The sequence below is a fragment of the Tupaia chinensis genome, unplaced genomic scaffold, assembly GCF_000334495.1.
Source record: "Tupaia chinensis unplaced genomic scaffold, TupChi_1.0 Scaffold146907_1, whole genome shotgun sequence".
NCBI lineage: Eukaryota > Metazoa > Chordata > Mammalia > Scandentia > Tupaiidae > Tupaia > Tupaia belangeri.
In genome coordinates, this window is record NW_006206760.1 from 1741100 (window position 1) to 1749966 (window position 8867).

At 46.4% G+C, this 8867-nt stretch overlaps 1 pseudogene; it reads right to left on the reverse strand.

Moving 5' to 3' along the window:
- Window positions 1-5687: 5687 nt before the first annotated feature.
- Window positions 5688-6029, reverse strand: LOC102489518 (NADH dehydrogenase [ubiquinone] 1 subunit C1, mitochondrial pseudogene; annotated as a pseudogene).
- Window positions 6030-8867: the final 2838 nt, after the last annotated feature.

The window sequence follows — 8867 nt, forward strand, 5'->3', positions numbered from 1 at the left end:
TAACCCCCACGCCCCCTTTTGGTCCCATTTTTTTTTTTTTTACATTCCCCAGAGATTCATTCTCTCGGCTATAGCTTCCTCTTTTTTTTTTTTTTTCAAATTTGGCCCGAGGGCACATATGCTTGCTGCATGGGGGGGAAAGGAAGTGAGAAAGCATCCCCCTCCTGTGGAATGGTCACAATGCAACCCTTCTCTATTTCCCCTTCCGGGATGGCGAGCACGCATGCATGTATGCCTGTGTTTCTCAAGTCCCCAGGGTCCAGGACTAGGGCTGCAAGGTCGGCTATGTGGGACCCAGCTGTCTTTTTTTAAAAAAGAATTCTTTTATTTAACTTTATTTATTTTAATTTCACCAGAGAGGGACAGAGTGAGAGAGAGAGAGAGAGAGGAAGTGAGAAAGCAAGTCGCCAGGTCTGGGACTTGAACCATGGTTGGCCATGCAGGAGTCCAGTACTCTTGACCACACCACCAACTGACCCTGGGACCCAGTTGTCTTAACCACCATGGGGCTGTCCATAGTTTTCTCTTTAAAGGCATTCCTACAGGTATTCCATGGGAAAGGAAATGAAAGTAAGTCTTCTGGAAATGTTTCAGACCTGGGTGGTGGTTAAATAGGCTTATATATGTAAAAATTCAAACTGTGTATGCGTGACTTTTTTTTTTTTGAGAGGTTTTTGCTATAGGGCACATGTGCTCACCAGAAAGACAGAGAGAGACAGAGAGACAGAAAGCGAGAAATCCCCCGGGGGGGATGGCCACGCCGCAATCTCTTCTCCTCCATTCTCCTCTCAGGATCTTCAAGCATGCACGCACATGCGCCCAGCGTGAGTTTAAGTCCCGGGTCTGGGACTCGAATTGTGATTGACTGCATGGGACTCCAGCGACATAACCATTACGCTAACTGCTGGTCCTATCCACTCGTGATTTTTAATACAGATTCCTGGTGTCCTGGCACCAGTACTCCACACAATGATTTGCTCATAGAAGGTCCTCGGATTAACTGGATGGTGAGTTCTGTGACAGAAAGATTCGTCCATAAATGCTTAACAGGTGTTTGCTATTGTTGACTAATGACAACTGTCTGTAGACTGTGAACCTTCTTCATGGTCCAAAAAACATTTTACCTAGAAGTCAGATATAGAATCATTAACTAAAACTCCATTCATTCCAAAGGAACGTTCGCTTTTGTCCTGAAGGTTTTTTTGTTTGTTTTTAGTTTTGCTATAGGGTACATGTACTCACCAGAGAGTGACGGAGAGAAAGTAAGAAATCAACCCATGGGGGGATGGCCACACCCCAGGCCCTTCCCCTCCATTCTCCTTTTAGGGTTTTTGCAGGCACGCACGCACACATGCCAACATGATTCTCAAGCCCCTATTTACCTCTCTTTTTAAGACCTTTGCTCTGGGACCAGCAGTTGAAAATGATGCCAGATGGGTATGTGTGTATGTTCAAAATTCTGACAGAATGGAGAAATGAAGGGATTGAAGCATGACCATGCCCCATCGGGGGTGCTCTCTTCCTTCCCCTCTGTCTCTCTCTCTCTCTGTTTCTGGCAACCTCATGTGCTCTTTGGCAATTAAAAAAAAATAGTTTAAAACAAACCTCAAAAATAGATGAACAGCTTTATTGTGAATTTTGACTGCCTTATTAACTTTTATAAAATCACAGAAGCATTGTTGAACAAAACTGATTCCAAATATATTGAGTTTAAACATAAACAATAAGGGACCAGCAGGCGGCATAATGAATCCATTGCTGGACTCCCACATAGTTGACCGTGGTTGGAGTTCCAGACCTAGTGGCTTAAAACTCATGCTGGGTGCACGTGTGTGTACCCAAAATCCTGAGAGGAGAATGGAAGGGAAAAGATTGCAGCTTGGCCATTCCCTGGGGTGGGAGGTGTGTGTGATTTCTCGCTTTCTGATGAGCACACGTGCCCTACAGCAAGAACCTCAAAAAACAAATAAAAATAAAAATAAATATATAAACAATAAGCTTAGTTAATGAATAAAAGAATTAAGCCATATCATATTGGGATTTCATCTTCCTGATCTTTTATATACTTGCTATTTATTTTATTTATTTATTTTTTTGAGATGTTTTTCCTATAGGGTGCGTGCGCTCACCAGAAAGACAGAGAGAGACAGAGAGACAGAAAGCAAGAAATCACCCCCCAGGGGGGATGGCCACACAGCAGTCCCTTCTCCTCCCTTCTCCTCTTGGGATCTTGGACACACATGCACACACGCCCGACATGAGTTTAAGCCATTGGTTCCGGGACTCAAACCACAGTCAACTACATGGGAGTTAGCGACATAGCCATTACACTAACTGCTGGTCCTTACTTTCTGTTAATTAAAAAAATCTTCATGTTTAAAAAACAAATGAAACTGGATTGTATACTAAGTTAAAAATAGAAATAAGAAATTTAAATTAGAATTATGTGTTTATTCATTTAATTAATTTGTTAAAGTTTTCGCCATAAGGAGTGTGCACTTGCCAGAGAGAGAAAAAGGGAGACAGTGAGAAATCACTCTTTATAGGGGAAGGCCAGGCTGCAATCCCTTCTCCCCCATTCTCCTCTCGGGATCTTGGGCATGCACGCACACGCGCCCGGTATGAGTTTTAAGCCATCGGGTCTGGGACGCGAACAGCGGTCGACTACATGGGAATCCAGTGACATAGCCATTACGCTAACTGCTGGTTCCCAGTTCAGTCATTTCTAAGCGCACTTTATTTAATGGTCCCCATGGCTCCGGGCCAGGGTCTGATGGATGGGTAGTTACATTGCTAAGGAACATCTAGACAGACCGTTTTCAAGCTAGTTAGCAAAGACAGTACGACTGTTAATCACTCCGTTTACTCTGGGCGAAAGGATGAAGCAAGTTTAACGGAAAGTTCAAAGACGGCCAAGCTTCTGCTTCACCTTCATGACTGGGAGAGAGAAACAGCACCCCCAGAAGGGTCTTGACAGTGCAATTCCTCCCCAGAAAGCCCCAGACCCCAGATCACGTCCACACAGGTGCCCACTACAGTCCGGGAGGCCGAATGCAAGCCCTAAACTTTCCCATGCGGGTCAACCTCACCGGCTGTCATGTTTCACCACGGCACCATCTGACCCTGGACGGAATGTTTAATGACGATCTCATCATCTCTCATGCTTGCCTCAAATATGTTTCCTACTTCCTGTTTCCTTATTCTTTTTTTCTTTTTTTTAATTCTATACCAAGAAGACTATCCTTGATTTAGTAGGTATTTGTTGGCTACTGGCTGTGTGTCGAGCACTGGGGTACAAGTTTGAAAGTCATCTGGCTTCTGAAGAATGTACAGATCCAAGCATATAATAAATAGTTCTCAAGGCCAGCAGGTGGCGTAGTGGTGAAGGCACTTGACTCCCTCATAACCAACCACAGTTTGAGTCTCAGACCCAGTGGCTTGAAAATCACAACAGTGGTGTGTGTGCCCAAAGCCCCCAGACACGGTTCGTGTCCCGGACCCGGTGGCTTAAAACTCACGCTGTGCGCGTGTGCGTGCGTGCCCAAGATCCCGAGAGGAGAATGGAGGAGAAGGGGTTGCGGCGTGACCATCCCCACTGGGGAGTGATTTCTCGCTTTCTGTCTCTATGTCTCTCTCTGTCTGTCTGGCGAGCGCACATGCCCTACAGTGAAAATCTCTCCAAAAACAAAAAAAAAAGAAATGACTGAACTTCTGTAACTGCTTTCGCATGGGAGCCTGCTCCCTGTCCTCTACACTCCCTCCTCGGTTCCCATTGTAATCACCATGTCAACCCAGAATTGATTGTGATCTTTGCCTTTAGGACCACCCCTCTCCTATCACTGGGCGGGGGGATTCAGAGACATAAGTCTTTCCATTTGCTGCTAGCTTGATGAATACAGACTCCAATAATCTGGCTACATCTGGATGTCTTAGTATTTCTTGCTATAACAAAGGCGCTAAGGGACCAGCAGTTAGTGTAATGGCTATGTCGCTGGACTCCCATGTAGTCGACCGTGGTTTGCGTCTCGGACCTGGTGGCTTAAAACTCATGCCGGGGGCGTGTGCGTGTGTGCCCAAGATCCTGAGAGGAGAATGGAGGAGAAGGGATTGCAGCGTGACCATCCCCCCGGGGGGTGATTTCTTGCTTTCTGTCTCTGTCTCTCTCTCTCTGTCTGTCTGGCGAGCGCACGCGCCCTATAGCAAAAACCTCTTTAAAAAAAAAAAAAAAAAAGGCGCTAAGTAAACTTTAGAAAATATTACATACAGGGACCAGCAGGTGGTGTGGTGGTTAAAGTGCTGGACACTCCTACATGGCCAACCATGGTTCGAGTCCTGGACCTGGTGGATTGCTTTCTCGCTTTCTCTCTCTCTGTCTTTCTCTGGACAAATTAAAATAAATGAATGAATAAAATTAAATAAATATTAAAAAAATATTATGTGCAGGGACTAGCAGTTGGTGTAATGGCTATGTCGCTGGACTCCCATGTAGTCGACTGTGGTTAGAAAAAAAAATTTTTGGAGAGATTTTTGCTATAGGGGCGTGTGCTTGCCAGAAAGAGAGAGAGACAGAGAGATAGAAAGCGAGAAATCACCCCCAGGTGGGATGGCCACGCCACAATCCCTTCTCCTCCCTTCTCTTAGTATCTTGGACACACACCCACACGCTCCTGGTGTGAGTTTAAGCCACCGGCTCCAGGGTTCAAACCATGGTTCACTACATGGGAGTCCAGTGACATAGCCATTATGCCAACTGCTGGTCTCCGTACAAATTTCCAAGCTATGTAAACAAACATTTTTAAACTTCAAGGTAGCTCAGGCATGTTAGCACTTCACAAACTATTTTTTGGTTTTGGCCGTAGGGCATGTGTGCTTGCTAGAGAGAGACGGAAAGCAAGAAATCACCCCCCAGAGGGGCTGGCCATGCCACAATCCCTTCTCCTCCATTCTCCTCTCGGGATCCTGCGCGCACACACACACACTCCCTGCGTGAGTTTAAGCCACCAGGTCTGGGCCTTGAACCACAGCCGACTATATGGGAGTCCAGTGACATAGCCATTACGCCAACTGCTGGTCCCAGTTTTCATGAGATTTTAATTGTATGTTAGACAGGGATGTAGTCCCTCAAATGCTAGATTATGGTTGCGATAATATTGGAGTAATTCAGTCATATGGCTGGCAAGTTGGTGGTGGTTGTTAGTGTGGGCTTTTGTTCCTCTCCACATAGGCTTTGTTTTTTAAAATGAGATTACAAAGCTAGTTGTTTATTTTTAAGTCTGCTATAGGGCATGTGTGCTCACCAGACAGAGACACAGAAAGTGAGAGAAAGTGAGAAAGGAAGCCACGAGGCCCAGGACTTCAACTGCAGCAGTTGGCTATGTGGGAATCCAGTGCCTTAGCTGGCATGCCATCTGCTGGTCTCTAGTTTATTTTAAAAATAAATTATTTATTCATTTAATTTTTTGTTACTTTTAAAAAATTTGAGCAGAGAGAGAGAGACAGAGAGGGAAAGAAGGGGAAAGTGAGGAAGCAAGCTGCCAGGTCTGGCACTCGAATTGTGATTGACCATGTGGGAGTCCAGCACCTTAATACCATGCCACTTGCTGGCCCCTTAGTTTCATTTTTTAATATAATGATGCAAACACAAATGCTGACTTGACATAATTCACAAATAACTTTTTCTTTGACATATACAAATCAACAGATTGGTGAATCCAGAGAAATTGCTATAATCACCATGCGGCGTATAATGCAATCTTAGTGCAAAAGTTTACTCCGACTCATTTCTTCTTTTATTTTCTAACACATCTTCATCGGCTCGTTTGATGAGATAGCCACAGGAACACCGAGGTGCCCAAGGTCAGCACAACTGTCAGCCAGTCAGGGTTGTCATCTGGTGGCTCTTGCATGTAGAATCTCAACCATGCTGGAGAACCAATGGAGCCTGGCCTGGCCAGCAGCTGAGAGAAGGGGTGAAGCAAGGTGGAGGGCGCCATCTTGCCAGTCACATGGGCCTCTACATAGGGCTATTCAAATAGAGGGGCCCAGAGACTGGCTTATCCCAGAGCGAACAATCCAAGAAAAATCATGTGAAAAGCTGTAACAATGCCTTTATGACCCAGTCTCAGAGGTCATACATCTTTGGGGCCATACAGAGGACCAGCAGGTAGCATGGTGGTTAAAGGTGCTGGACTCCCACATGGCTGATTACAGTTCAAGTCCCAGACCTGGCAGCTTGCTTTCTCACTTTCTCTCTCCTCTCTCTCTCCCTCTCTCTGTGTGTCTTGCTATGGGCAAATCAAAAATAAAATGATAAACTATAGGAAATAATTCTTTAATAAGAAAAGTCACACACCTTCAGCTGTATGGTTTATTTTTTATTATTTATTTAATTTGATTTATTCATTCATTTATTTTAATTCAATGAAAGAAATAGATAGAGAGAAAGCAAGCCACCAGGTCCAGGACTTGAACCATGGTCAGCCACATGGGAGTGTCCAGTGCTTTAACCACCACGCCACCTGCTGGTCCCTTGTATGGTTTATTTTTGAGAGGCAGTGTGTCTTCAAAACGTGTTGTTTAGGCTGGCTTTGCACTCCAGTTCCTCCTGCTTTAGCCACCCGACTAGCTGGAGTTACAGGTGTAAACCACAGTGCTTGCTTTCCTTCAGCTGTAACCAAGGCCAAACACAGCCCTGTTTCAAAGGGCAGGGGGAGGGACCAGCAGTTAGTGTAATGGCTATGTCGTTGGACTCCCACATAGTCAACCGTGGTTCGAGTCCTGTACACAGTGGCTTGAAACTCACGCTGGACGTGCGCGCGCACGTGTGCGTGTGCCCACGATCCCGGGAGGAGAATGGAGGAGAAGGGATTGTGGCGTGGCCATCCCCCCTGGGGGTTGATTTCTCCCTGTCCGTCTGTCTGGCGAGCGCCCGTGCCCTATAGCAAAAACCTCTCCCAAAAAAAAAAAAAGAGGAGAAGAGAGAATCACTGGGGCCAACTGCGAGGCTAGCCACCAAAGGTCCTATTAGCCTTGACCAAGTACTGAAAATTTTGCAACAACCCGTACAGGTCTAGCTTTGTGCCAGATCTTTCTCTTGAAACACCAGTGTGTTCTCAAACAGACAGGAGTGCACCCAATCATAAAATATTCTATTTAGAATTCCACAAATTAAAGACTCTGCTACAGAGTCAGCTCATCAATTTCATCATGGCGCTCGATTCCACTTTCAAACTCTCTGAGTTTGTCTAGGTGGAATTCAAGATTACAGGTTAAGGGCCAAGAAGCTTCTTTGGAACCACACATAATCTATAAATTAACTAGGAAAAGCTTCCAGTTTTGCCAGAAACCCTACATTTTCTACAAACCATTATCTGTATTCAAAATCCACATCAATTAAAAAGCCCATGCAGATTATAATTTGCCAGTGGTGACTCAGCTTGTTGAGAGTTAATTAACCAAATAACTGAGGTAGAAGTTGGACTAGGTGAGGTCATCAAATCAGAATAAGAAACATATAAGTTTCTCACACCTACCTTGCACCATTCCTGCAGGATAGGCTAAGATGTACTTTTGTGAAGTCTTTGTTTGGAACTCACCCTTTTATTTTACCTCCAGTCCCATGTTAATTAAAGTTTGGCAATTCATCGACCTAAGAAAATGATAGTTTTAAGTTTTGCCGTGTCAGGAAATTTCCTGGGCCTCAAAGGTTCTGTGGGGAGACTGAGGCTAGAATGAGAAAGTAAGAAGTACCATGCTGGGCTAGAGGTGAGATTGTTAATCTCTAATAAATAGTACACTGATTCCAGCTCCTTTTTTTGGAGAGGTTTTTGCTATAGGGAGTGTGTGCTAGGGGGGACAGAGACAGATAGAAAATGAGAAATCACCCCCCCAGAGGGGGTGGGCACCTTGCAATCCCTTCTCCTCGTCTCTTTTCAGGATTTCAGGATTTTGGGTATGCACACACACACCTTCGGGTCTAGGATTTGAACTGCTGTCAACTACGTGGGAGTCCAGTGAGGTAGTAACCATTATGCCATCTGCTGGTCCCTACTTTTTCCAGCGCTTAAGATCTAGGCCATCGCGTGGGGCCAGCAGGTGGCATAGTGGTTAAGGGCACTGGACTCCCACATGGTCAACCACAGTTTGAGTCCCAGACCAGGCAGCTAGCTTTCTCTCTCTCTCTCTCTCTCTCTCTCTGTTCCTCTCTGGTCAAATTAAAATAAAATGAAAGAAACCAATGAAATAAAGTTAGAGTAAAAAATAATTCTTTTAAAATAAAATCTAGGTCACAGAAGGTTGGGCTGGCTGCCTAACAGTGTCCACTTTCCTCCTTCCTGTGTCCAGATCAGTACGTCATCTTTGGTCCCTTTTTCCCTTTAATAGTCCTGTGGAACCTAATTTTGTCACTTTTCAAGTGCAAAAATTTTAGATCAAGAGACTCAATACCGGCCACAGCTGACATCCTTTCTGGGTTCAGACCTCCGTTCTCCCGCGCCCTGAGACAGACGCGGGACGCCCAGTCCCGGCAGACCTCCCTCTCCCCTCGCGCCCGCCTCTACCCCGGTATTCTAGACTGCAGTGAGGACAGCCATTAGCCCAGGCGACACGCGCGAGGACACGGCACACCGCGATCGCCCCAGGTCACCCCCGACAGCTCGGTAGACGCGGCGACCCGCCAGGCGCCCGTCACAGTCCTCAGCCCCGCCCCTCCCACCGGAACCAGGTCCTCCGCGCCCCGTGCCGCGGCGCACAGCGTGACGTGGCGCCCTCCGCGCCGCGCTCGCCCCGCCCACCCGGAAGCAGATGGCCGGCGCAGGGCGCGCGCATGCTCGGCAGGCGCGGCCGCCGGGGGCTCGCGGGGCTGCCCA